The sequence below is a fragment of the Corvus brachyrhynchos genome, unplaced genomic scaffold (genome assembly GCF_000691975.1).
Source record: "Corvus brachyrhynchos isolate BGI_N302 unplaced genomic scaffold, ASM69197v1 scaffold92, whole genome shotgun sequence".
Lineage (NCBI taxonomy): Eukaryota > Metazoa > Chordata > Aves > Passeriformes > Corvidae > Corvus > Corvus brachyrhynchos.
Window position 1 is genome coordinate 2,976,599 of NW_008236973.1, and position 7,080 is coordinate 2,983,678.

At 35.9% G+C, this 7,080-nt stretch overlaps 1 long non-coding RNA gene across 1 annotated transcript in view; it reads right to left on the minus strand.

The window, feature by feature from the left end:
• Positions 1-797: 797 nt before the first annotated feature.
• LOC108445273 overlaps positions 798-7,080 on the minus strand; it is a 9,102-nt gene continuing 2,819 nt past the window's right edge. The window contains exon 4 of the long non-coding RNA XR_001860080.1: positions 798-5,544. This is a non-coding gene — a long non-coding RNA (uncharacterized LOC108445273). The remainder of the gene's footprint in view (positions 5,545-7,080) is intronic.

The window sequence follows — 7,080 nt, forward strand, 5'->3', positions numbered from 1 at the left end:
AAATCTTGCATTAAGGAATGCACCAAGGCCCAGCTTCAGAGTGAAAGATGCAAAGACACACCACTTTACAGAGGCTACATACAGACAGGCACCTAGTCTAGCAGATACCTAGAGAGAGACATTTATTTGAAACTTGCAGAATAAAGATTGAATATTCTATTTCTTTAGGATCTGCCAGTGCTCTAGTAGTGAGCAAAAAATATGTGCAAAGGGTTGGTGGAGGCACAATAATCTTAAAAAGAAAATAATCACAACCACGTTTTCTGGGAGGTCCAGTATAACTCGACTGCATACAAAAATTGAAGTGCTATGGGAAGTAAGCTGCTGTTTTGCCTAGAACATAGGAGCTGCAGGAGCTGGTTATTTAACAGCTCAGGACATATATAAGCAGACTTGAAGAATAACAACAGCCACACTCAAATGCTCTAGGCTCCCAGTACCTTCAAGCAAAGGAGAGCTAGAGAAACCACTACAAAGAGATCTAGTAAACTGCCTCAGAAATGCTTCCCATTTCTTCCTGAAAAATCACTTTCAGTCCTCACCATCACATACTTCTCAGAAGTTGCTTCTCTGTACTTCCCAGTGGAGTACTACTCTGGAGTTTCTTGAACATCTTTAAAGGTATCATTTTATGATTTTTTCACCACATGGAAGATTATGTCAATGGTGGAACATAAACACACACAAACACATCACACAAACATCAAGGGAGATCCATCCCTCATTTATAGTGAATGGTTTTCCTGATTAGCTAAAAATATGTCTGATAGAGAAAAAAAGACAAATTAATAGTAAAATATGTTGCATGCCTTCCATTTATTTGATAAAGTTCAGGACTGAACAGTGTTTTTGAAGAAGGTTAATTGGGAAATTAAATTGTAATAACTCATATCGTGATAACAGTGGAGAAATTATCCCTTCAAAAGGACTTGAAAAGATTACTGAACTTGCAGTCATGAAGACAGTAGAAATTTCCAGTTTTGCTCCTCCATAGACTGTTTTGTTCATATAAACTTTTGGCATCTTGACACAACTTCACGCTCAACCTTGACTCTTAAATCAGCATATAAATCATAGCATATAGTAACTGAACATTGACAGTACTTTGTGAAATAAATTAATATCTTCACAGTCAGTTAGCCCATGTTATCCTATCATCTTTATCATAGCTTAAAAGTTTGTGTGGACTGAAATTTAATTTACCTGGTGTTTTCACAAGGGGCTGTTTCTGTAGGGTAATATAAGCCAGAGAGGCCATTAGGACCTTCAAACACTTGAAGGCTTTACTTGAGAGGATAGGGGAGACAGATTGCTGAGACAATACATTTCTTTTAAGTTAAATTTCTTTCATAACAGAACAGTTTAGTTTACAGTAAGAGGGAGCCAGAGAATAGTTGCAAAGTCTTAGGAAGAACTATTTTTAAAGTAATGGTGGGAACCAGTGTCGGGACTGTAGTGTCCCCACCCCCAAATCATCTGTTCTGTCCTGAGCTTCTAATATAACCTACTTGGTGAGGAATTTGCCTGCTAGGATTTAACTTTCAAAAGGACTTTAAAAGTGCATGTAAGAAATGCTGACATAGTTTTCCAGTTTTAAGAAATTTAAAGTAGGCTTTCCCCAGCAAAAATGAGTACATCACCCCACTTGCCATTACCAGCCTGGGATGTTCTGTTCAGGAGATGATAGACTGGATAAAAAAGAAGCTAGTTGAATGATGAGATTTAGGGTGTGGAGGTGGGGAATATACCAGAGTAACATCCTGCAAAATCATATGGAAAACTGTAGTATAGTGATCACACAGCCAGAAGGCTTTCAAGAAAATGGATCGTATTTTCAAAGACGGACACAAGCTATTGCATAAAAACAAAACCAGATCAGATAATCAGGATCTCACCTGGCTTAGCATCTTGAGAAAGAAAGGACGAAACATACTGGAACTAAAACCAACACACTTCAGGGAAAAAAAAGTTTAAATTTAACACAACTAATCCACTAGCTTGGGTTCAGTGAATTCACAGCAATTTTTTATCATTTATATAGACAGATAATTTGCAATTAATATAGATAGATTTTTCAGAATAAATTGACCTCTGGACTTCTGCTCCTACTATTATTTACTAAAGGCGTGTTGTACCAGTCACAGCGGACAGCAAGAAATCAGATTACTGAGCTGATCTTGGAGACAATCGATGCTTTCAGTGATACTGATATTTGCACAACTGGCTGTCTCCTGGCTCATTCAAAACCAAATATGAAAGTTATGCTAAGAGAAAACAATTTTCCATTGTTGTTTAAGAAAGGCAATATTGGATAGTCTGAGCACAAGGAGCTGTTCAGATACAGTCCGTGCTACAGAGAAGACATCCAACATCTCATCTTCATTTTTTTTTTCTGCTCAATATTCCCTCAGCTATGGATGGATGTTTTCAGACATCAAATAGTCAGAAGCAGCACTGCAAGATGAATTACATTAGTTCCACTAAAGGGAGCAATAAAACTCTCATTGCACTTCTATAGAAGAAGAATATGGACAATGCAGATGGCTTTTGAATTTCTGCATATATTCATATTTGTTTCTCCTATCTTGCTCCATTCTGAGAGCCTCGTTATTGTATTCCTTAAACCAGATCCTGCAAAAGCAAAACTCCCACTGCTGCCAATTTTAAAAATACAAAGAAAAGCTTTTGCATAAAGAGCACAGATGCAGTCTTTTTGTAAGACAAAGGTTATTGAGCACCACAGGAATATAACACTCAAACACAAAACAAAGGTTACATATTTCTGTCATGAGGTCTTGGTTTCTGGCACCTTGATTAGACAGCAGGTGCACTGTTCATTATCTGTTGCTAGAAGGAGGGTTTTTCTTGTTCAGAACTGGTTAGCTATGTCAAATTTGGTTAAATAAAAAATATAAAGCATACATGACAGTGTATGTATAGAAGACATAGAAAATATTATTTCCTTTTGGAGGAAAATAATTGCTGGAAGGCATGAGAAAAAAAATTAATTAATCTATGCAACTTTTCAAAGTGTTATCATCTGTTGAGAAATTCAGAAAATTTCAAGCTGAGGAAAATAAACATCATTTTTCTGAATCTGCAATTCCTGTCAATGCAGCCAGCATACAGATGAATATTACCTTCTTTGACTGTTTTTAATGTATAACACATTCATTCTGCTGCTGGGCTTGTTGAAGGAGCTGAGCTGAGGGTATGGGGGAAGGAAAGAAAAAGTAGAGGTGAGCGATTCTGTTGAGCATTTGCTGTTTGTACTCTAGCTGCAAAAACTGAACATGTTTGCAGGAGGGAAGAAAATTCAGCATTACTGAAAACAAATGGCCTCACTTAAAGAAAACTGGAGGTGGTGAGGGAAGGGAATTTCTTTACTGAAAACAAATGCATTCTCAGTGTAGAAAAAAACCAACCCACAACAATAAACAAACTAAATTAACTCAGTATCTTGAGACTGCTTAATATCTATCTGGGAATCTGTTTCTCGATGATTGGAAGAGAAAGGACAGTAGGAGGGGTTGCCTCGAATTTCTCCCAAATGAAGGATTGTGGGGGTGGACTAAGAGGGGGCTGAAGACTGTGTAACATCAGGAGACACATTTGTTCAGTATTCACTGGCATTTCCATGCTGAAGAATTTGTTTCTGCAAAAAAGGTTAAAAACTGTTCTGTGACTTGGATTAAATTAAATTCTTTGGCATGAAAATATAGACTTTTACTTCTCTCTGCTTGGTGCCCAAACCAGAGTAATCTTATTTCGTGTCTGTTCGCCATTTTAGTTTGCCAGCATTGTTAGGTTTTTCTCTTGCTTGAACAGAAATATTCTGTCATTAAATCTGATTTATTTCCCCTGTTACACAGCCTAATTTACATTTTTGTCCCCCAGTGTTCCTTGTCATCTTTACCACAATTAATGTGGGAATTTAAATTTGGTTTAAAATTTGTTCAGATCCTTCTCAGGGCTTGTTTAGTTCTGATTTTTATCTACTGGAGAGAATAAAAAAGTGTAAGTATTAGAAGCTAGAACTTTCCTAAGTTTCAACAGCTGTTGTCAGGTGAGGTTTTCTTCTTGTTTCAGGTATTAGTTGTACATTTCCTATTACAGAAATTGTATTCTGCTAACTGAAACACATAATTCAATTAACAATCCATATTTTTACATGTTTTTTCCACCTGAGATCACTAGATAAAAGTATATCTAAAACTAATCTAAGGCTCAGAAAGTCTGCAGCATTAACTATGAATTGCAGTTTTGCTACAGTTATGCTCAATGACTACATAACATTTAAATGACTTTTATCTAACCAGTTTTTGAAGACTTCCAAGAGTAGAGACTCTGCACTACCCCTGAGAAGAGCAGTTCAATGTATTTATTGCAAAAAAAGTTCTGGATCAGTTTTTTTGTCTTATCTCCTCCTAGTCTACAACAGTTTCTTGCTGCAATTTAAGGTTTTTATTTCCTGTGCCATCTCACACAGATGAAAAAATCAGATTATTTCCTTGCTAACAAGTATTTCTACTCCTGAAAACTGTCCCCTTTTCTCTTACGAGCTACCCTAATTCTCATACTGGTGAGACTCACTAGAATTATGCATTTTCCGCTGTGCAATTTATGTAATACCATTGACATATATTCTGTATATCATTAAACTAAACCTGTTTATGAAAAACAACCAGATTTTGATGAAATGCACAATGATAACATAGACTACGTCTTCTAACACTTTGTTTCAGTTTTACCTTGTTTGGATGTCTTTGACATACAGTATTCTAGTGTTTTGCCAAGTTTTTTTCAAGATATTTTTCTTTTTTTCTTTTTTTTCCCCCCACATTTATCACTATCCTGGTGCACCTTTACCTTGTTCAGGACAGTAACATGAGAGAGAAACCAAAACTGATTCACTGGGGAGCTCTGTAATGCGGCAACTGCCTATAACTTTCCATTTAAGTTCACCTAGAATAATTTAATGGTGCATTTTTTAAGGCCTTCCTACTTGCCTATGTTTATTTTATCAATTTTCATGCTTTTCATCAATTTGCAAGTTTTATTTATTACCAGCATTTTACTTTTATGGCTCTGTGCAGTCATCATGACAATGAATTACTCTTGAGAACTATTCTAAGGCTTTCCAACTTTTCTGAATGTGACAGGCTAGGATGTTGAAAATGGTTAAAGTCATGGAATGAAAAACAACATGGGAATATGACTCAGGACTAGTCATCACCACCTGGAAAGCTGTCATTAAAAAAAGAAATCATGTTAGAAGTCAACATACAATTTTGAGTCTTGAAAAGTTGCTGGAAGGGAAGTTAACAAACAAGAATCAGGTTCTGGAGTGGTCTCTCTTCAGGGCAAAATCTTTCTTAAAGGAAGAGACCTTCCCAAGTCAGACTTCCCAGTAGAACTAGTTGTCAGAATGAGGTCAAAGTGCACTTCAAACTCCCTCTGCCTCACTCTTCTTGAGGTAATGCAGGCTCTTGCAGGAAGTGAAGCAGAAGCTGATAATCCTAATTATGATGGATAACAGCATTCCTGATAACAAAGAAACTCTAATTAACATGAGATTATTCTCAAGTCACTATAATCTTTTCTTTGGGACATAAAATAAAAACCAGCAGTGATTCTCCCAACCTAGTTTCAAGGCTGGATGGACTTTGTCTTAGTGTCCAAAGGATGCATGAAGATTTTCTCTGAAGTATTTAACTGTAAAAACAGGCCAGGTACACATCTTAGAACCAAACTAATCTTTTCACTTTTGTCTATGTTTAATCATACTTCACTATTTTAATCTCTTTCATCATTTAATCTTATCTTTGAAGCGAATAATTTGAACTCTATTTCACTCTATCTTTTTCTGTTTCTTGTGCTATTCTGACAGTTCAACTCCTAAGGTTTCTCCTAGCCATAGCATTTTATTTTCCCTATTAACCATCATAGTGGCATCTAGTTTACCAAAGTACTATGAAGTCAAAATATGTCTCTCAGGGAGATCCTTCAGGATGGAAGCCCTACTTAAGTTTAGTATGAAAACATAAATGAGAATTCACATGAGTACAAAAAAGTTTTTATTCTTTAATCTGCAATATTTACTCTCCTTTCTTCCTAATTCTGTCATAATTCTTTGGAAGAACATAATTAAACTAAAACTAGAAGCATTAAAACTGCTTTGGATTTTAGCTATCATTTTTTCCTTTTATCTCCTTTCATTTCTAGCTGTCTCATTAGCATAATGGCTGTATTGGCAGTCATTACAAGAATGAGATTATCTAGTGATGAACACTTCCATAGCAAAGTATTTAAAATAGGGTGTAAGCTCATTAGGAATTGGATGTCTGTAATGGGAGTCAAGAATGCTCAGCACCAGCTAATCTGGCCTAGCTGTTTAAGTCTCAGTTTCCATTCTTTCCAGTTGCATTTGTTGTTCTTTCTTATCATTTGCTTGGGGGCTTTTTTGTAACTTTTTCCAGAAGACCTTGCAGTTTACAATCTAAACCAGCAAAGCTACATCAGTTTGGCAGGAGACAGTACACCAGAACCAAAGTAATTGCATTCTCCCATCTCTATGGTATTAGGGCGCTTCACGATTTTTAAAATATTTACTTGGACAGACTGTGCTCAGAACCTCAAAGAATCTTTCACATAAGATTCTCAAATTTAGTTACATGCACCCTATAACTTCTTAGCTTTACAGTAATTTTTGGCTGAAACCATAAAGTATACATCAATTATAAAGGTATTTAATCTATATATATATAGATATATACAGCTAAAACTAAAAAAGACGCTTTCAATCTTTAATCCTCTTTTGATTTGCCATTTCCATTGATTACTATTTTCTTGTTATGAAGTAGCTGAGGTATTCTTGCCTATGTTTGTATTGTTGCATTATACAGTAACCAAGAAAAGAGCCATTTACATGGTTAAACCTAATTCCTAAGTGATATCATGCTATATGCAGTAAAGCACCTCAGTGAATGATCTTCCCATTTTGACACTATTTCACATGATTGCATTGGAATTCACAGACTGGCAGGAAAGATATAGTGTCTAATGCAATTAGGGATAGTC